This window comes from Zootermopsis nevadensis, unplaced genomic scaffold (assembly GCF_977971745.1).
Source record: "Zootermopsis nevadensis isolate Lab colony 2312 unplaced genomic scaffold, Znev_1.0 Znev_ptg000045l, whole genome shotgun sequence".
Lineage (NCBI taxonomy): Eukaryota > Metazoa > Arthropoda > Insecta > Blattodea > Termopsidae > Zootermopsis > Zootermopsis nevadensis.
The window spans coordinates 3,325,431-3,348,310 of NW_028259177.1; the positions used below are offsets into that span (position 1 = coordinate 3,325,431).

Consider the following 22,880-nt stretch of genomic DNA (forward strand, 5'->3'; position numbering starts at 1 on the left):
ATCAGCTGACACGTTTTGTTAATGTACAGAATGTGCCATGTCAGATGATTGCGTTTTGTGTCCCTATCTTCGAACTCGTGGTTGGCAATTTCAACTGCAGTTCAGCATTAACGGTTGAACCTTAGAGTAATTTACGTGGTATATTTCAAGCGAATCAGCTCAAGTGAATTGCATTTTGAAATATTTTGTTTTAATATACTGTACACAATAAGAGAAATCTTCGGGTTAGGTTAGGTATGTGCTAGTTATCATTGTCTCATTTTAACCATATTTTGAATATATCATAACATTTTAATAAAAAGCGTTTTTGTTAAATTTCAGTTTGTCAGTTTTCTAATTAGCATGGGGATAAACACACGAAGAGAAAAGGAGAAAAAGCTCTTCGCACTTTCTCTGCGAAAGCATCTAACATTGGCGTGATGCTTCTCAGATCTTCGCATTATTTAACGACTGTATCTGAGAAGATTAGTCTCAAAGGAATTTAAGAAATCCCAGGTATTCTCCTCCTGTCAGGTTTCCCGACTACAATTTTGTGTACATTTCTCATTACTTCCATACGTGCTAAAGTCCTCTTCTATCTCATCCTTGATGTAATGTAAATAAAGCTGACGAGGAATACCAGTAGGGAAGGTGTAGTCGCTTGTGGGAATTTCTCTCTGGAATTCGCTTTGAGAATAACTAAGCGAAAAGGGTGCTTTGAATAAGCAGGTTCATAGAAGAAACTTTCCTCTTGTACCTTACGCATTCAAGGAAGAGGCGTTACTTTCCTGCTAACCTGTTTAGTATGATATTTATTGTTTTCTGAAAAGTAGAGGAGGGATCACTGGGTCTTATCCCACGCTGTCCGCTCTGTACTTTCTCGTATGTTGTTTCGCTAATGAAATTAAATCATTTGGGGCATAACCCACGTCACGTTCCTCTTCAAACTCCACCGAGTCGAGAAGAGTATTTTTTGTGCTCTCATTCTATAATGTTTTGTATGCAAAACTGGGACTGCAGTATGTTTAACGAAACATATTGAATAAGTTGAACATATAAACAATTTAATCCATCAATAAGAGACCTGTGATTAATGAGAATGAATCCCAGTAATAAATATCATCATCCAACAGAATCTCAAGCTAGTCAACAAATTGCCAGCCTCCTCTGGACCCTACGTTGAATCGGGTAAATTAGATCTCCTTCGCACTGCATTGCTGCTGTATCAATTTTAACATTCTCTCGTCAATGCATGTCTCCCAAGTGACCTCTTGTTTGCAGATTTCCTGACGAAATATTTTTTATGCATTTCCCATATTACTCGTGCGTTCTATATGCGCCACCTATCTTTTCCTCCTAGATTTGACAATATTAATAATTCGGTGAAGAGTACAGATTATGAAGGTCCTAATCTAAAAAATGTCTTTGCTCTCCTCTTATGTAATCTCTTACGACCAAATATTCATTGTATTTTCTCCCCTTACAGTGAAACATTCTTATGTACAATTACCAAGTGCTAAATGACTCACTGATAATGTACATCAATTTACTATTATCTTTCACTCTACAAATCAGATATTTTCAACGCTCCTGGTTCTACCACTGAACATATTTGCTTGATTCTTTCCTTGGTGCTACAGTGCTTAAAAAACCTTGGCCTGGTCTCGTATGGGAGCTTTCTTAATCTATTTAGACATTCGGTAGAATCGGCCAGTCGCAATGCTGTTGTCCAGGACAGGACAACACAAAAATCGATACCTTGAGTGAGATTTGAACCCACGGTCATTGTCCGAGCGATAAAGACCTCAGTAAGTCTACATTCACATTAAGCTCTCTTTATTCACGTAATAAAATCCATGCTGTTACAAGGATGCTATTACTAAGCTATATATATATTTCTCTTGTATGATGAACCATGTTCGGTAACTGTGGTCTTTTTGAATCAAATTGTGTGTGAATTTCTCACCCCCCCCCCCCCGTAACAATACTCCTTAAGGAATCGACTGTGTCGCAGTTAATCAAACTGCCCTCCGATCTGTAAATTTTGTGGCATTAGGCACTTTCATAAAAGTATTTTGAAGTGGAGAGTAAAATTTTTCTGCGTAAAACTTGACAGGTTTTCTCAAGCTCACTTGAGTGAAACATATCTGAGATTGAGGAAAAGGTGATTCACTCTTCTCCAATAATCTGTCACCTTCATTTCTAAAAATTAGCCAGAAATTTGAACATTTTTCACCAAACAAATCCAGTGAAACTACGTCCTGATCTAATTAATATATTGTAGTGTTATGTGTGGACGACAGTAAAATACGTCTTTTTCTGTATGAAATTTCTTGTACGTTTCACTTATTTCCGCAAATGTCCTTGTGTTTTCGTTAAATAATCACTGCGTACGGGCTTTTCTTTAATACACGCTATGAAGAATTCTCCTCCCCCAAACATTTTCGAAACCAAATGAAGCCATTTTTGTGACATTAACAGATCAGTCATTTATTACTTTTTTATTTTTTCAGTTCTGTTTTCTGTTTGCATCCTTCTTCCATTCTTAATTACATATTCTCTCTGCCTTCTTTTTGTGGTATTTGATCTTCTGGGCGTATATTTTTCTATTCTTCGTTTAAACTTTTAAATAAAATGTATCAGTTACGTTCTAATGCACCAAGCACGGGAGGGACACGTTAATTACACTTCTATACTACGCCCTAGTGCTTTGGATACCTGCCTCTACTTGGCATCATAAACCCGATGAGGCTTCAGCGACCGCGTAATGTCAACAACAAAATACATCAAATAATTGAGGTAAATTACTTTTAAATACTGTGGGTATACACATTTTCTTTGTAGTTTTTAACGAGATTTGTTGATTGATGTTTTAATAATTCAAACATTATTTGGAAAGACGACAACATGAATTTTTGTGTAGTATGTTGAATGTTCTTATTCAGAGTTACAATGCAGTTTACATCTGTTCTATTCGCATGATTCAGTATATTTAGTACAAAATTTTGAAAGCAGTTTTGAGATTTTACAATCTCGACCGAGATTGAAGTAGTTTTATGTCCGGGTCTTCAACATTATGAGAAATTCATGAATTGTGACTTTTGCTAGTAATCTTTATGTCGACTCACATTATATCTAGTTTCAATACTTTTAAGAGATGTTGAAATTAGAAGCAAGAGATCAATAGGAAACGTTTTCTTCAGTTTCACAAAGCGAAAGGAAACAGAATTTGAGAAAGCAGGCGTGGAGAGACGAAGGCGGACGGAGTAAAGTGGATTGGTTGTTTAATGAATCTGGCTCCATTAGTGGCAGGAGGAACACTGCCACACAAGTTTGGTATTTAACGAGAAGTTATCAGTGGTCACAGAGACATCTCGTGACCACAATGCAGTTGTGATCTCATACTGTGACAGCAGATTCTTGGCTTTGAAGAAGAAAATAACGTTCCTGTTTACTCCCGTGACTACTTCGCCTGGGAATCGGTTAAGCGCATTCAAAACATGACTTCGAATATGGTGGTAAATAGATCGACTACTTGGATTATGAAGCGATACTTTACAATCGAAGTTTTAAGGTTTCTATCGATGGGGCGTTATAATATATAAATTAGACTAGCCTGTGTCTGACTTAGCCAAGGGTCGCCTACAGATTAGCGTAATATCCTCTTCCCTGTTTTTCTACCTGAAGATGGATGCAGACTCTAGCTTCAGTATCGTTGTAGTTTCATAACTACAATTCAAAGGAGTTTGTAAAGTAAAATTTCAAGTAACATGTCTATTATGAATAACGTATATCCGACAAGTATTTTAGGATTCTCCGAGAGAGAAGTCATTGTGATAGGTGGATTTCATATCTAGAATCGACACATTTAAGCCTCGCTCCGAAATATGAAGTAGAAATTCCTTTAACTACTAAGTCGACGATCGGCCATTGTGTAGTGTTCATGTCTTGGTTTGATTAAGTGACAACTGTGAGAGTGTCTCTTAAGATTATTTTTAAAGCTTACCCTGAAGGTTTATAGCCAAAGAAATATTGTTCTCTGAGTATATTTTGATGATAACGTACAATTTCTACTGTTGAAAATAACAAATAGAATTTGAACTGCTGAGAGGTAACGTAAAATATTTATTTCTATGATCTCAAGAAAAATAAATCGATTCCTAGACACAGGGCTCATGAAACGAGATGTGTTGTATGATGAAAAAGGTAAACTTGGGCTGTCAACTTAAAGTAACATTTGTTACAGGCAGCACGTAAAACATCATGTCAAATTGGGGACTGGAATGGAAACCAGCGTTGCTTAAAATTGGTTGTGATATGTCGTACAATGTAAATGAAGTTGCTGTTCTGCTAAGTCTCGGTCGTCAGAAATTCTTTTATGACACACACCACATGAGGTTAAGAATGGTATTAGGATAGACTTTAGAACTTCATTCCCTGTAATCGTTTATTATATTAAACAACTACAGAATGAATTACAATGTAGTATAAGAGTTCAGAAAATGAAAAAGTTTCGGGAAATTGTTACATACTACAATTGCTGCTGCTGTTGTCATTATCATTATCATTATTATCAATATCAATGCAGCAATAGCTCATATAACCTTTTATTCCAAATGCTTCACTTAATACGTCGAACCTAGCACTGACTATAAATTACCAGTGATAATTAAAATGTAAAGAGATTTACTTTTGTGCATAATTTTTACTAAAACGCAGGTCCAGGTTTAGATTTGTCAGAAAAAAACTCCGCTATGTCCGTATTTACTGACATACAAAACATTGTTACAGAATTTAAAGGCGTGCTCACTATTTCTATCGAAGTTCTATCCATTAATAACACAGAAAAATTGCTAATAATCGAAATCATAACCGGAAATTAAATATAGATTTGGAGTGATTAAAACGTTATTATATACATTATACGGAATACGTCCTCAGTAAAAAACATACATTTTTTGACGAAAACAACTCATACAAAATCTGAACATCTCATGTTATATTTGTTCTCACGTCAAAGTTTTACTAGACCGACATTTTGGTATCAGTGCTATGAACTTGAGAAATACAAACGTGGAATGTCCTCTAGTTGCGTGATATTGACATCTATTATCCTAAAAATCAGTATCTTGGTTTAACACGAATGTGTTTGTAACTGTTAACGTATTTTACTCTGGAACATGAAATAATCTGGGTTAAACGTTACGATAAGCAGTAAATGTTATTTTCCATTCCTGTTTAACTCATACTACGAGATAATTTAATATACGCGAATTTATGTTCTGTCTTTATGTGCTTTAAAACGCAACGTAATAGAAGTAATTCTCATAGCTTTCTTTGTTAACTCCATAAAAGAGTTATGGTAAGGGCATGGAATGCTTTGTTCTTTCTGAAATTCGTTTTATTGTTCTCGCAGAAAGGTCTAGCTGCTTGGAAACCACTAATTACGCAATGGATCGCAGGTAACATGCTCCCGATTCCACCGAGGGGTGGTGTTAACCGGGGTAATACTGAGTGGGGCTATTTATCGATTCTGCTTCCGGTTCGTTGTTTCCGTCTGCAATTCGTGCGTTACTTTGCCCGAAAGCCGCAGCTCCTGATTCGTCCAATACACTACAGTAATCACCAGCGGTAAGAGGCCCGAATAAATTAAAATGTTGTTGAAGCCACCAAGTACCAAGAACGTCCATTTTCTCTGCAGGATTTTATGTTTTCACGGCGGTCAGTTTGAAGATGGTTCGGTTGTTGCACCCTGTAGTCTGGTAGAAGTTTACCGACGTTTCACCATCATCAGACTACAAGGCGCAATAACCCAGAAGAAAATCATCTTTAGTCAACTTTCTTTATTCAACGTGAATTAAATGAATTTCGCAACTTCTGTGTTCATTTGCACGAGGAATTATTGATATTGTGTGCCTTTTATATTTTCCTTCTTCCTTTTGAATCGTCATCCTTTCATTTATTGTTTTGAGGCGACTTTTAACTTTCATTGTTTTATTATTCTTTATTTATAGTCACTGAGATTCCTGTACATGTGACCTTGACGTAAAGTTGTATATTGGTTGTGGGATTTTGAAACCTATCATTGATTGCAGTGGGTAAATATATTTATTTATCTACAGAAGAAAGACAGGTTTTATCCAGTCAGTACAAGCCAATATACTATGTTTTACTGAATTCTTGCGCAGTGTAGTTTTCTGGTTTTATGCCGACGTTTCGAAGGTAAACGCTGCCACATTCTTCAGAATTGATTTCGGTTCTGAAGGTAGAGGCAGCATGCTTCTCCGAAAACATGGAATGAAACCAGAAGATCACAGTCTGAACTCGCATCGCCGTGTAAACCTCGAATACCTCAAAAGTAGTCAATCTGATTCAGTCACTGCAGAAACTGGGAATTAACTGCATTATCTATTATGTTGACTAGAAAAGTTGTGTGTACTTTTCTTTTAGGTTAAGCAGGCAGTCAGCACATTTACTCTTTGCCCTGATTCAGAAGAGCTACTTTCTCCTACCCAGCGTATTCAAGCATTGCAATGTTGGAGCCAGTGGAATTAAAGATCTGTTGACTGTAACACTTTGAAGCCACATGTCATCTAAATAATATTCCAAAATTCATTTACTCTCGCAAAGATAACACATTTCCTTATTATAAAATCAATTGGATTATGCTCTTTAGGGAAATAATCTGTTTTTTTATGAGTATCCACGAAAAGAAAATTAATACACTGCTAACAAAATAAAGCGTTACTGAATGTTAAGGGATGTTACCATTGAGCTTTAAAGAGTTAATGGTTTCAAAATCCACCGAGACTTTCTTATTATACGCTGCTATCACTGTTATATGAAAATGAAATTCAAATTGAAGTTACGTACGTGGTATTTTATGGTATTTTCATGACGAACGAACTTTTAATAACATTGTTTTGAGTATGAGAATAAACGAGCGTTTTTGGACTAGGAAGAATGTTGAAATAATCAGTTGAGTACTATTTTAGGTCAGTGTACAGATAGTAATGTGTGAAGAAAGAGAAAATTATTGTAGAAAACTCGAAATTTATCAGACAGCCAGAATAAAAATGTAGGATTTCTTAAAATGAGACAGTAGTTCTGTGATTCTAAAAGTTTTTATTTTATCGTTCATTGAAATTCTTTATTCCTGTTCCTTCCTTGTGTTAAGCTTGGGGGCAGAGAGGCGCTCTTATCGAAGTATGCAGTTAGAAACTGGTACATACGGCGTGGAAATACAGCTGCATGCATTATTGGACTCCCGCCATTTTACCTACTAGATAAGACACAGGGTGTGTGTCAGAGCCGTGGCGAAGGAAAGACTGAGATTTATCGTAATTTTCTCCTGCATTTCGATGGCGGAACAATATTTTATGAACCACGACAGCTTTTTTCCAGAATCTTTCGAATTTATAATCCAACAGTGGAGCAGTAGTCGATGCTATGTACCTCAAAACTCGATAAAACAGACAACTGCTTGAATAGATAACTATTCACGTGCCCAAGAATTTGTCTGCCTCTCGTGGGGCGCGAATCCTCAATAACGTGCTCACAAGGGACCGCTGTTGGAGCCAGAACTTCCCATCCCATGTTATTGATAAACGATCCGCGAATGTGTCAATCAAACGCTTAATTCAGTGAGAGATCTCACAGTTCAGTGCTCATTTCCTTCCTTTGTGTTGATTGATTCGTGTTCCTTTTCACAGGCGGAGTGCTGTCTCTGAAGCTTCTACGGGTCAGTGTCCCTCAGTACAAGGTTCGCGGGGACATGGCACTGCTGGAGTGCCAATACGAACTTCGTGGCGATAAACTTTACTCTGTGAAATGGTACAAGGACAACGAAGAGTTCTACCGATATGTGCCACGTTCGGAACCCGTGAAGTAAAGCTACAAAGTGGAAGGCGTACGAGTCGAGGTCAGTTCCCTCCTGACTAACAGCACGAAACACATTCTTTCTTGTGAACCTAATAGTCGCTTAGCTGGTCAAGATGTTTTCCACCCTTTTATGTAACCCGAAATTTTATTACGGTGTTCAGAAGTTCCTGTCACTGGACCCTACCCAGAGCGATAGAAATCAACTCCACACAGTCAGAACTTCGTTCTTTAACATCCATGTTAAACACCATCTCTTGAGTGGTCTTCTCCCTTCAGAATGTCCGACTAAAATGAAATGTGTGTCTTCCTGAGAAGATAGAGCGAATGGACGTTGTTCTACTGCAGTAAAATATTCTCATTGCTTACATTTATGTCTTCAAGACCAGCTCCAATTAAATAACCAAGTAACTATCATGCGAAGTTCTTATTGAGATGCTGATAGTTAGTCACACAGTCTGTGAAGATAATTGCTCGTAAAGTAATTAAGTTCCCTACATTTATGACAGTCGAATGATTTTATTATCGTTTCCGCCAAAGGCCGCTATTAGACCTTATCCTGAGGTGTTTTGAATTCATGGAGAGAAGGCTGGATATGTTATATTTACTGGAGCTGTGCATGTGGTTATCTGTCGTCTGTCTTAATTTCTTGCTTACCTGTAAAAGATATGATGTGGAAAGTCGCGATTTACCAAAATATGTCTCACTTACATGGAATTCTTATGCTGGGTCAAATATTTAGTTTCCCAAACCTGGAAGAACGAGAAATTTACACAATTAAGAGCGTCTCTTATTTGTTTTATACGATTCCAGAGAAGTTAATTCGAATAAATCTGAGATTAAAGTAATTTAGACAAAAATTGAATTTTATTTAAGTTCGTTGTAATAAGTAAACAGCTAGATAGAAAATGGTTATGACACGTCATAAACACTGCCTCACTGATTAAAAAACTGTTTTTTAACTGGTGCTATATATTACATGTACACCTTCATTATTTTCCATCATTCACAACGGTCGTACTGGTCGACGGTTTATAAACCTCGCATTCGTTAACGCTTCACTAAATAAACCCAATAATTAAAAGCGGAAGATAAGTTTAATGTCCATATAAAGCAACAGGTAAACTAATATTTTTGTTATTTTTTGTACATGATTTTGAGAGGACAGAATAAAACTGTTTCAGACCCACAGAAGGCAACAGATACACTATATATTTTTACCACGGAACGGTAGAAATAAATTCCAAATTAATTTTAATGTAGATATAAAATTGTAATTCTGTATACTTTAATGTTTAAGGGTTTGGATATGTCAGGTACCATAATAGTTTAAAATTCATATCTCTCGACTAAACGACGTAGAAAGTTGTAATAGTTTTATATATTTTAAAGTGGACATGGACAAATAACGTTGTGGATCCTTATAAAACCAATATATCGTAATGCTGTGTCCAACTTGTAGGACTGGAGGTGGGTCAGAAGATGGCTGTCTTCTGGGTTGTAGTGCCGCGCAGCCTTGTAGAAGTTTACCAGCATTTCAGAGGTCCTTGCTGTCTCCATCATCAGTGCACATCACCCTGTTACAGGGAAGTCTGAGTTGTCGGTGAAATTCTAGGAGAGGGTAGCCATCTTCTAAGTATCAAACCTGTATGAAACAAAATGTAAAATTATAATCTTGTTCATTGGATATGAAATGGAAGATTCACAGCGTACTTCCAGTCCAGCTGTGTTGTGTGTGACGTTCTACTGGTAGCACGAGTATAATCACAGACATAACACATTTCACTCAGCGAATATTTCACGTGGATAGTTTAGTATTGAAACAATAGAATGCATATAGCGTTATGGGACGAGGGATTACGAGCCTGTTTGTCCATTAATAACTATTGTATTCCAGTGTAAAATGGGGCAGGTGTTTCACAACGTGACAGGTTGTACGAATGGAGACTCAACCGACGTGGGGATTAACATAGCTCAGTGCTGGCATCTTATTACGGCAAGCCATCATTATAAGGGGGTTTTCTCACGTCACTGTCACTCATGTGAACGGCGTTGTCCAACTGCTACGATAGCTTACTAATTTATTCATCACAACCCTAATTTCTTAAACGACTTGGTTGGTAATACCAATAAAAGCTGAAATAAATTATGTAAACGATACATGTATAAATGCAGTTTAACCCTACGAAACTAATCCCTCGCTACTTGTTTGGAAAGACTTGCAAAATTTTGGGTAAAGTACAATCAGACAATTAGTTGCTATCCGCCTTAGTAATTGTAAGGTGACTTTCTTGTTACGTCGGAGTAGGTTACGTTTTCCAGGTCAGGGCACATGACTTTGTGTAAGAGGTAGTATATTAAATTGGCTCTGATATTTTTAGTTTCCGTATCATAAATAACGTGGAATTTCACTCTCATTGACATTATCAGCGTCGGAGCCAACTTTGGCGCAGACGTCTACGTCGGCGTCGATTATTGTTAACAGGCTCGGAAAGGTGCACTCTTTGGAGTACACAGACGTTTCAAAGTTCATAAACATGTCACATCACATAGGTATGTTTTAAACTAATGTTTTCCAAGGCAATTTTTACTCATAGATGTTTTAAAATATATATTTTATACCGTTATTACACTCACGTTGCAACTAAATTTGTGGAAACAAGAGAGGTGTCCAGGCCCACGGGACAAAGTTCCTGGAGAAACGATCGTTGGCGGCGAAGCCCAACGGAGCATGCATCCTGAGGAGGGAAATGAGTGGTAAGGCCGCATGTCAGAAAATTGTTATAAAAGGCTTCGGTGCGCTGGGCACAGAATAGAAAGCCTGGGACCAGAGAACAACAGAAAAATCAGACGACGAGGCTCCAACGAAAGAATCCTGCGTTGTAAGAACTCGGAAGTTGGAGGCATTGCTTAGTGGTACGCCGAAGTATAAAAGTGGGATTACTAGTAACAATTGGGCTTCATTTTTGCAAAATAATGACCCCTGGTCATTCAGGTTGCCTGCTTCGAACGCAAAACGTGACAGACTTACATTGACCATAAGGTGGAGCGTGAAGACCTAATAAAATGAGCTTGAATATTATATCAGTGAAACGTGTATTTAAAAATCGTCGAATAATAGATTCAGATTTTGTTGAGACCTGTGACGTATTTCACAAATCAGCTTCTCGATCAGCTGCTTCGACGTGCCAAAATGAAGTGAGTATTCCAAATGAATCCCTGCCTGCACATTCAGGAACAAGAATGCATTCACAATTGTAACTTATTCCTGATTGGATTACAAAGTTACAAATTTTAACCAAGGAATAAGTAACAAAGATTCCTGTTGGGTGAGGGTACGGGGTTTAACCCAAGAAAACGAACCTTCTACAAGCAGCACTGACAACCTATCAACAGGTGGGTAACATACCCTTACAATATCCTTCTCAAACCAGTAAACCAAAAGCAGTACACATACTACAAAGGGACCGCCAAGCATTATAAACCAGTTGAACCTTATGCCCTTAACAAATATCAATCTTCAGAAGACGTTATCGAAGTGAACGACTAAGGTTCTGAATGCAGAGGGCATGGTGATCGGTTACAAAAAAATTATTTATAACTTTGATTAAAATTCCTTGTAGCGTTACATTCGGCCAGTGCCGTTTAGAATGGATATCTGGTTCTAGATTCCATTTAAACACGTTCAATAATTGGAAAAGTATGGTCACTCACGGTATGAAACTAATCTGTTACTTTTATGCATTTCATAGAAAGAACGTATACATCAGATCTCAGTACTGTTAGGTTTCCTTAGTGATTGTTATAATGTTACGTACATTGTCGTTAAATATGCCTAGTCACATAACTACGTTACCTAAATTTGGATATGTAAAGAAATAGAATATTCTGAAGAAACAGATAATTCTTGTGGAAGACGTACGACAGCGCGTATGCTCTATCGAGTTTCGCACTCGCCCGAGATGTCTTCGTCACTGCAGAGATAAGAAATTTGTTAACATCGAACTCCATTAAAAAAACCTTGTACGTTTTTTCCTCAATATCGAGATTAAATTCCACGCCGTTCCAAGACAAAAGTAAGGTTTCGTCGTGTGTACATTATTCGTTTTGTTTTTCTGTGAAGAAATGCGAATTTGAGATTTTTTTAAACTAATCACAATTGAACAATTAAAACAAATTTCACGACCTATGTAAGCTGCGGATAGTTACGTTCAAATTTTAAAACGTAGTGCTGAGTAAAATATTTGGACTCTTGAGGGATGATTGTGATAGAAGGCTGACATTTGTATAATGTGGAATCGAAACAAAGCGTTGTCTGGGTAGTACCAACCGAGTAGATTTGTCGGATATATCCTCAACATTTCGCACATTCCCTATATCAAATCGGGAGCTTAATAAAGATTTCATTCCACCGCCATATTAACATTTAACACTACAAAATTTACTACTCTTCGAACACGTATTAATATCCACCATTTTAAGGTCTTATATTAAGTGGATTCGTGTCGCTCGCACCCCACAAAACCAAAGAGCCCACCATGTTTTGAAAGTTAACACCAATTTAAAACATAAAATGACACAAAATCTGTTCCTCCTAGACATCCGGACTTGCCCTGAGGTGAAAGTGACTCCGAGAGTCCTCGCTAAGTTCTGCTCGCCAACTCGCAAAATGGACTCGTGACCGTGTTCTTCAGGTCATGTTTACAAAGCTGCTACAAAGTCAAAGGGAAATGACGTAATTGCATTTATCTGTTTAGAAGAGAAATCTGCTGATTCGGAACTATTCCAAAACAAACACGTCGTATTTCCTGAAGCCGTGGTTCCTTATATTGATCCCAAAGTACACAGATGTAAGGAAAACAAAGTTAGACATTAGCCCGTGCTGGAAAGAGTCCACGTCATGACACAGCTACCCCCGGAAAGTCCTTCATCTTTATTAACATGACTGATTTAGGGCATTCAATGTCTTTTATTATCGGACTAAGCGTTCTACTCACAGAAAACACTCTTGTGTACTTTTAACATCATTTGTTTAATTGCAGTTTTAGTGGTTTGTAAGTTCTTATGGTCATTTACATATTATTATTATTTTATTAGTATTTTATTAGTGTTTTACATTTATACTAGTGTCTACCTAGGTAGATTATTTTCTTTTTATTAAATTTCTATCCTTATATTAGTGTTTGACTGGCAAACACTCAACAAAGCAACAAAGGAATTGAACTATTATTATTATTCAATAAATTAATTGAATTATTATTATTAATATGGCACATTTATATATTTAGTTTCATTTGTTTGTTTTTGTAATTTTTAATGTTTATTTTTTTATTATTATTGAAATGAATTTAATTATTTATTATATTTTATCCTGTACTCTGGTTTAGTGCTTGGCTGTTGTTAAGCACTTAAATAAATGAATTGAATTGAATTATATTTATCACCATTTTACAGTGTATTTACTTCTGTGTACCTGAGACAAACCTTGACCCTGAGGTACATAGTGCAGCAGCCATTTCCGAAATACATTTTGTTTTATTTTTAATCTTCTTTTTATTATTATTAGAGTTTATACATGGACACTAAATTAGTCGCTAATTATAGAAAAAGGTTTTCATATCAATAAATTAAACTATGTGGGTCACATCTTTTCAAATCTCCTTACGAATCAAGTAGAATTACCGATATTTGCATGTAGAATGTATTTTTTACGAATTTGGTTTTTAGTGAGTTTCGATTCTGAATTACTCATATATTCCTTTCGGGTGTCATATTCTTCTGCTCTAGCCCACCGCTGGCACTGCGCCTCGAGATTAAAGCCCTTCTCACGTGCTGCTTCTCCGGATAAATGCTGACCACATCATATGCACCCATCAAAAATAACAACTGAATTATGGAATAATTTTCTTACAGATTTTACAAATTGCAACTATTCATCTGCGTCATCATCATCATCGGATGCTCTCTGTGTGGGGGCAGCGAATACAATTCTGCTCCCTGAACACATTTTTCTCCATCACACGTCTTGCTGAATCCGTATCAGGAGTCCTAGAGTTGAGACGGGCCGACCGGGCCCGGGGTGTAGATGCATGGACCAAGGACCCAGCCGATATTTACAAAGATACAGATGTCCCGCCCGAGCAGAACATCTCCCTGCTGTATTTCTTCCGCGTTACGTAATTGCTAGCATAACAAGTATCAGTGTACTCCATTTCATTGTGTAGCGTCGTACAGTCTGGCAGAAGTTAACCAACGTTCCACAGCTCCTCACTGCCTCCATCATCAGGAACCTAATTATAGAGGCGCTACAAATCGAAAGACAGCCATTTTTCATACCTTACGAAGAGTTTGTAAGTGAGCACACTCTTCTGGTTTATACCAAGCGAAATTCGATCTGTTATCCGTCAAACATACTCCTAACTTCATATCAACGTTAACATTTACAATAGGCCTACACATCTGTTATACATTAGAGGTGATATTTAATAAACATTTACTGTTAATATTAATATAAAGTTTGTTTGTTTTCGATGGTCTTCTGGGCAGGGACGCAGTGTAGAACATTCTAGATCAGGGCTAAAAATGGAGGCAGTGTGTTCCTCCGAAACGGTAATATCTTCCTACAGGTCCTCACGACGTCACATCCCAGAAGACGAACATCGACGTCCTTCACGCGAGGCGAAGTTTCAGGGTCCTATCTAAATGAGTCCGTCAGCTGACTGATTACAACACAAACTTCGTCCGGCCAAAGAGTGGAATTTACGTTTATCGCAGTTTTCTTCAGCATGAAAGGATTAATAAAGTAGTGGGCCCTCGTAACAGTGGTTCGTCATTAGTTCAAGCTACCCCCCCCCCCCCGATATCTATCCATTGAAAGCTGTTTACACAAAGGAGGAACTGTCTGGTGGGATCAACTTCCTACCAGTAGCAATAGGCCCTAGTCTGAACACTGCGAGGCCTTCGGCCAACACAAAGACCCGGTTAGCGTAAGTACATTCCAGCATTGAATTTCGTAGGCGGGAAAGGTTTAACCCAGGTTACACTTAGCAAGGGACGTCTTGCGTTCGCCTTAGTTAGCTGTTTGGTTGGTTGGTTGGTCGCATTCACCCCCCCCCCCGCCCACATACACACGTTCACCCTGAAGATGGCAACTCCAACGTTTGTCGAATTGTTGGGAAAAAATCAACAGTTGATTCTGCTTATTCCGAAAGTCGAAACTGTTCACTGAGCTCCAACCGCGGAAACAAGAAGATAACCAAAGTTTCACATCCACTTCATGATTTACAAAATTAGGCTCACTGCCAAAAGTTGTAGATTTTACCGAGAAAAATGTTTAATCACACATTTTCGGAATTTTCCAGAAATGACCGTGCTAAGATAAGGACAACCCCACCCATTTCGGCTTTAGATCCTAATTAACTTTATGTTCGTAAGTCGATTGCAGATTTTGAGTTTCTACTATAATCCATTTTATTCCTAAAACTCTGTATCTTTTCACTTAAAGAAGATACTTGTAATTCAATTCTCGCTTCTTCATTACAGACTATCTATCCAGCTTTGGACAACGTTTTCACATTACACATTAAAAAATTCATGTCGCAGCCACTGAAGTTTCTAAGACTTAATTTATCAATATTAAATTACGACATTTCAGAGGCTCAACTTTTAACTTCATCAGCAATGAATTTTAATTGGATTGACGGTTTATATCATCCTGCGATCATAAATAACAGAAATCGAAGATTCGAATCCACCCTGTTGCTTCAAACATTTGTAATCTACGTTTTCCTTCAAGGTAAGAAACCATGTTTCACAACCATACAAGACAACAGGCAAAATTATTGCTTTTAAAAATCCTGGTCTTTAGTGTTTTGCACGGCAAACGAGATGTTAACAGTTTTTGAATTGGGAATAAAAGCGTCTCCGAATGAATTATACTCTCAATTTCATCTTGGACCTCATTTCTATTTGATATCGTTGTTCCCAGATACTTAAATTTTGGAACACTTTCAAATGATGTGTTACATATAATTATCTTTCTTTAAAGGTTAGGTTATCTAAACTAATCACTTATACAAAATATAATAAATATATACTATTGCTATCAAACGACTTTTACTGAACGACAAAAATTCTGATTGTATATTTTTTTATAAACATTTGTCTTGCCGGTTGAAATTCACTACTGTAGTCGAAATCAAACATTTAACAAAAAACACATTAAAAGAACACTACAGATGCTGATGCTGATTCATTAAACATTCACGCTGTTCATGACGAAACTTTCAGAAAGTTTTTAAACTTCGTGAGGACACGTCCTTTATAAACAAACATCCTAGTTTCTAGAACCACAGATTTACATTAATTAATTAATTAATTAATTTGATGGTACGTATGCTATAAGCGTGCAAGCTACTCTAGTGGCCGCGAGGATTTGCTCTCTGTCACAATGCGCCTCTGCACTTCAATCCGCTGACAGTAGGCCTCCTGGCCGTGAGTGAAGAGTTGCCTACCCCTTTGTAGTTCTACCCCAATACGTAATCGGTCCCCTATCGATTTGCATTGTCTTAATCGTCACAATTTACATGGTTCTACGCTTATCCCAGATATTACGTGCTACAGAGGCTAACACAATGTGGAAAAGGCATTATTCTACTCACGCTGTTAATCAATACTGCGTTTACTTAAACCTTCATCCGAGACAAATGCTTTGTCAGGATATTGGTGACACAGAGATGTAATATAAATGCCCACATCTGCAGCCTCCTTTGGTGCAGAACAATTAAATTCGTCGTCATCATCATCACATAGCAGTCAAGGCAAGGAGTTAGCCTCTTCGTGATGTTACATATTAAACCAAATCGATTCAGTATGTTCACAGAATACAGAGACATATTTACCACATGTTAAAAAAATTACAAATCACATGAATTATGAATCCATGGACGACCTTAACAGAGATTAAAATATAAAAAAAGTGAGGTACGTCTTCATACAGGAACATTCTACGGGAGTTACCTAAGAATCAACTAGAGAAGAAATTTTGCAGGATTTTATGTTTCGCAAAGGTTATCCCGTGTTCACACGAGTCCATCAACAGACTCCATACTGAGCCAGATAAATCCAGTCAATATCATCTCCCCTTTTATCCGTAGTTTTCATCGGCCAAAATTATTTGTAATGAACGATGTAATTTTTCTCTCTCTTTGCTACATTAGAATCATGAGTAAACTTTGAAAAAAGGGGCTCGATAAGTATATATTTCAATTGCCTTATGGCATGTAATGTGTTAGCTTCGAACTTCGTGTGTCAACTGGCGGCCCGCGGTTCGCCAGCGGCTGTCTTCAATATTATTCATGTTACGGTCTCAGAATGCCAGGAAAATCATAAGACAACTTCAGACATTTTCGAATTAAGGTAACAAAGAAATGCCTTACAATTAATATTTAATTATCATCTCATAAGACACTTAATTTCCTTCCATTTACATCTAAATACTACACTTTTATTCCTCTATTAAGGGTTTGTGTTGTAAGTATAAATCTTTAATAGTTTTATCGTGCGACGTGCCCCTCAAGATGGCGCTATAACACCGTAATAACTTTTTAATATTAAATGTATCTGGAAGGAAATAACATTTTGCACAATATGATCACGAAATATTAATTACAATATTATGGACCTAGAAAGGCAATGAATACAGCAATTAAGAACTGATTAAATTCGGGAACTGCTTGCTATCTTTCAGTTCAGAATTTAATGTTTTTCAGTCTCCCATCTAAAGCTTTAAAGATGAGAATATACTTCTACAGAACTATACATCTGAGTGGCAGGAGGCTTTCATAACTCCAAACCTACTCTTCTTCAAATATCAGAGTGATGAAATAAAAGCTAAGTAGGTGGATGAATATAGAATAAATTAAAACGACGGCCCCATGCAGAATTTTGGATGACCTCGGAAGACCTAGGACAAAATGGCAAGATAATATTAAAATGGATCTTAAAGTTATTTTAGGATGTTGGATAGTTTCATCCGGCTCTGAACACAAGACCCGAGGTTTTTGTGAACGGGGGGATTTCTTGTTCATCTTAAGCATTATAAGATTATCAGCATGGGCTCTACTGTTTGGAGTTAATTTCCTACATTTGCAGGAGTTAAACAGTCCTGATTTGAAGTAGTCACGGGAGCATTGCCCACAGTTGACCCGAAGACGAGGCTATTCCTTCGAGGTATCAGACTGAGGTAGCCCGGGTGTGGCAAAGGTCATGGTCGTTGCCCTGCGAGGGCAGACAGCCGTGGTGGACTAGGCCCCATTGAAACGAGCACCGTCGGGACATCTGAAGAGTTAAGTAACAAAAACCCGGTCGAATTTAGGTGACCCTAGAAAGTGTAGTGCCCGGAAGTAGCCTAGCCCCCCTGGGGGTAGTTCCGGTCATCAAAAGGCCTGGATGATGTAACCTGAGACGGAGGCAAAAGGGTGTCCAACCTGGCGATGGCAAAGCCAAGAAATAACAATAAAAATACTATTAAAATAAAAACAGGTAGTCAGGCAGGCTGTATAACTCCTAGGAAAAACGCGACAGACAGACGGACACACGGGCTCATAAGCACGAAGCAGGCTTGAAGTTCATAAAAGATCTGGAGCTGCGGATTGCGTCTGTCAATGGTTGCAGAAAAGCCTCGTTTGTCGCCAAGGATGCTTTGCGAGTTAATTACCGAAGTTAGAGGACGAGTACTTAGTAGATGTACGATCCGTCTTATTGATGCAGATTAGGTTAAATTTCTGTTCTGGGTTATCGATGAGAAATTAAAAAATCGACTTCAAACAGAACCTAATAAACATTGTAGGTTAGTTCAAATTTTTAAGTACGCATTCATAACAAGAGTCCGCGTATTGTTTGTGGTGTCAGCTCAAAAGTTAAAATAAATAAATATATAATAATAATCACATCGTTTTTTATAACCAAAATACATATATTGTATGAAATAAATTAACAGCTTGTATTAAGGTAGGTTTACAAAGACCGTTTCTGCATCAGATTTTTTAAATATAAATTTAAAAAAGAAACCGTCGCTCATAACTTGCTTCAGTTAAACAATTCAGGATACATTTATGATAAAAAATGGATGAATCTGGTTTTGACCTCCCCGTATTGCGGTCTGTGAAGGTAAATGGGACACCCGCTCACAGCAATCCACAGAAGCACCCAGGTGTCGAGAAGTTGGCAAGTTTCCCGAACACACTAATGTTCCGCGCAGTTCTGCAGTGCAGACTAAGTTCCATGATAATTCAATGAAATATTCTGAAGCTAACGTGATAATGGAGGGCAAGGAGGCACACAGGTAGGGAAGTTGGCATTCAACGTCTGCGGTATCTCCCATGACGAGATTTCAAGAACCACTTCCATCTGTTCACCAGGTCAAGGGGGAGTCTCGTAAGTTATCAAGTGAAGACAGATTGCATAGCAACGGTGCAGCAAATGTCCTCCGCACCCACTCCCTCGCACATAAGCGCTGAAAAAAATCTTAATTTAAATTATTCGCTACTGTTGTATGATCTTAAAAAAATTTGGAATTTGTCCCGCAATCCTTAGGACTCACGATACCAAATTTCATAAAATACGTTCAGCGGTTCTCGAGTTGTTACATGCGGACAGACAGACATGGCAAAGCCGAAGGAAATTCTTGTAACTTTCAGTTTCGGAAGTGCCTGAAGACATTCGTTACGATTTCTAGTAACATTTTCGTTCATCATGCTGATTATAATTTTTTTAATCTTAAAAAAAAAACTTTCACATTCTGGGATTTCAGCCACAGCCAATCCTTTAATATAATTCCAATTAATAAATAGAATATAAAGCCTTAAGAATTATCATTAAACTCTCGCATGAATCCAAGTATCAAGAGGCAAACCCGCACTGATTTGGAATTTCTGTTCTCCGAATTTACGCTCACTTAAATGTCTTACTTCAGGGTCTAATAAAGGAGACTTCAAGAGGAAAAGAGGATCGGATTGCTTTTGTTTTAGAACAGGTAATGGAATCTCCTTAAGTCCGCAAACTTTTTTATGGCGTTCATGCGTCAAACAGCGAACTAGCTCTAGAGCCCCTAAAGAACTTCAGAAGTTCCGACATCGAAAGTGTGTGTATACAGAGCCTATGGGGCATGGTATTACATGGCATAGCAAACGGAAACTGGAAGCAGTATTAGATCATCGCCGTAAGTCAGGAAAAATTTAAATGTTTCCAGCAAACAAAAAGTTCAACGAAACACAAACCAACATAAAAAAACTACAGACCGATCTAGCACTTAAATTATCTCAAGGGATTAAAGTTGAAAATACATACACGCACGCACGCACGCACATTGAAAGGAAGAAATTCAACATCCCGTTCCCTTGGAACCCCACCTACAATGCGGTCGAGTGGTTAGCACACCGGCTTCGTATTACGAAGGTCTATATTAAAATCTCAGCCCAGAGACTGGCTGTCCTAAATAAGGACTTTCATTGATTTCTTTACGCCCTAAATACAAATTATAGGATAGATTCTTTTCCAATTCATTAAACATGTTATTAATAAACGCTGAAGAGTCTAATCTACTCACGGCATCAACAAGCAAATAGCAAACGAATAAATACACAGATAAGTCTATTTGCATAGTCAGTACAAAGACGGAATTCCATTTTCAGCTTACGTCATCATGAAAATATTTTTATTACTAATCCTATCTCCATGAAGGACAGCACTTGAGTACCCAACAATCGCTCAATCACTAAATATTTATCATAAATATTACACAGACAGAAATTTGTTGTGAAAAAAAATAAAGTAAATACAAACATTTTAAACTTTCAATAAATTTGGTACTGGATGAAAGTGATTGAACATCCTAAAGAAGTGGGATGATAAAAATACAGAAAATTATTCATGTGGCATAATTCTCTCATTTCGTAACAAAAATATTACTGAACGGGCAATCAATCATACATAAGTAACCCTAACTCGAGTACACAACATTTGTGACATAGGTGTTAGAGTACACAAAGCGAATTTATATTCACGTCACACCTCTGAATTATCCATAAGATAGAAATTGTGGTTCATGAAAAAATAACCGTAACGTATACATTTCCGAAAGATTGATGTCGTTCGTGACACTTTGTAACTGACGACAGGTACAGTACAAAACATTATTCTAATGCCGACATCTTTTTGCGGTTAGGTTCTACTTTATACAGGTAAGTAAAGATACACGCATGAGTTGTCTCGGGAACCATTGTATTAGCATCAAAGAGTACGTATTTATATTGGCACTGCTAGTCTTTGACCTCAATGTCTGTGAGTGATGTTATCACCTCTGCACCCTCCGACACGTAAAAAACACGCGATGGTACACACTGGACCCGGCACTGAATTTATTAAGATCTGTCATCTGGATTATAATAGGGACTGGTAGCGAACTCTTGTGCACTTGGTAACGAAACTTTGAGGTTCATAAAAGACGAGAAAATTCACTAGCTGTCAAGATCGACTCTGCTCCATGGAGTTAGCTACCACACCCCGCCACCCGAGTAAGAACTGTACCATCTCTCACTCTTTTTGTTCGGGATAAAGGGTTAAATAAAACTTGAACATAAATTACAACTTCGCTGCGGAGACATTAAACACAGACCAAAGAACATTATTAACAGTACTACGTCTGAGAAATGACAAAGAATCTCTCTAAAGGTTGTGAAAATGGCTGAATTATTATACCAATATTATGTCGGCCATTGTCCGTTGTCTGACAGTTTTATGGCGTTATTTTATTCCAAGATTAGTAGCTACAGTTGGGATCGAATCGGAACTATTTTAATACTAGGTTAGTACTCAAAAGGCCTTCCCGAAGGTACAGCGGACAGCGCACAAGCCAACAACAACAAAAACAAAAACAATAATTGACAATAAAAGCAAAAGTAATTCCAATAATTATAGGAGCAACTGGAACTGTCTCAAAGTCACTCAGAAAATATTTGGCCAACATTCCGGGCAAACACGACATCAGGGAACTTCAGAAGACCACCATTCTAGGAACATCATACATCATTCGAAAGACGCTGTCGTAAAATATTTAGTCATCCCTCAATTGAAATCTGTATAATGTGTGTAACAAAATGTATTTCGGAAATAACTGCTGCACTGTGTACCTCAGGGGCGAGGTTTGTCTGGGGTACGTAGAAGTAAATACCCTGTAAAGTGGCGAATAAATGAAATAATAATAATAATTTATTTATTTATTACAGTACCAAAACCACTAACAAATATATACATCAAAAAGGAACACACTACAAAGGAATTAAACTAAAACAGACAACCAATCAAGACACTTTCCCGTACAAACGAAGTATCCTCAAAAGAGATTATGCTTATTTTTTAAAAAAAATATAGAACACCAGTTCCTGCAAAAATCATCATCAGCAACATTTTCCTAAAGAAAGAGTAATAATTTAATACGAAAGTAAATTTGGATAAGGAGTAGTGCAACAAGGTGATAACTCCTGTAAGGTATTGCATTTAATTGCTCTTAAATTGTTAGCATAAAAGTAATGAAACAAACACGGACGTCGGTCAGTTTAAATGTTACGAAGGACGAATTGAATAATTCTGAGATAAGCGAAAGCTCCCAACTAGACCAAACGAGAAATGGTTTATGCAATGGAAGTTAAGAAACCAATCTGTGGTTTACTCTCTGAAGCGAAAGGAGACTGACTTCGTGAAACCATTTCTTACTCATTTTGCGTACATTTTATACAGCAATAAATTCTATTTGAATTCCGTGCCACGCTTTCAAGAATCTTGAATCATCAGCACTCTGTTAGACCTACGGCACAACAATCCCTATTCAAATGAACAGCGAAGAAAAGAAATTCAGTTCGTAGCTTCGGTTCAAAAGTGGCTTGCCACATTTATCAGCTGCTACTCCTCAGGACACGAACAGAACATCCATCGCCAAAGCTAAAAAGAAGTATCGACGAGCAGAC

General features: G+C 37.5%; 2 long non-coding RNA genes across 13 annotated transcripts in view; one reads left to right on the top strand and one right to left on the bottom strand.

The window, feature by feature from the left end:
- The window catches only part of LOC147871654 (uncharacterized), a 309,056-nt gene that overhangs the window by 269,982 nt on the left and 16,194 nt on the right, over nt 1–22,880 (top strand). For 5 of the 8 annotated variants that reach the window (XR_015538519.1, XR_015538508.1, XR_015538499.1 and 2 more), the window contains one exon: nt 7,692–13,305. This is a non-coding gene — a long non-coding RNA (uncharacterized LOC147871654). Of the gene's footprint in view, nt 1–7,691; nt 13,306–22,880 lie in introns of those variants that run through there. The other 3 variants (XR_015538500.1, XR_015538510.1, XR_015538501.1) reach the window with 2 other exon arrangements.
- LOC147871656 (uncharacterized) overlaps nt 6,069–22,880 on the bottom strand; it is a 162,251-nt gene continuing 145,439 nt past the window's right edge. For all 5 annotated transcript variants that reach the window (XR_015538521.1, XR_015538522.1, XR_015538524.1 and 2 more), the window contains exon 2: nt 6,069–9,502. This is a non-coding gene — a long non-coding RNA (uncharacterized LOC147871656). The remainder of the gene's footprint in view (nt 9,503–22,880) is intronic.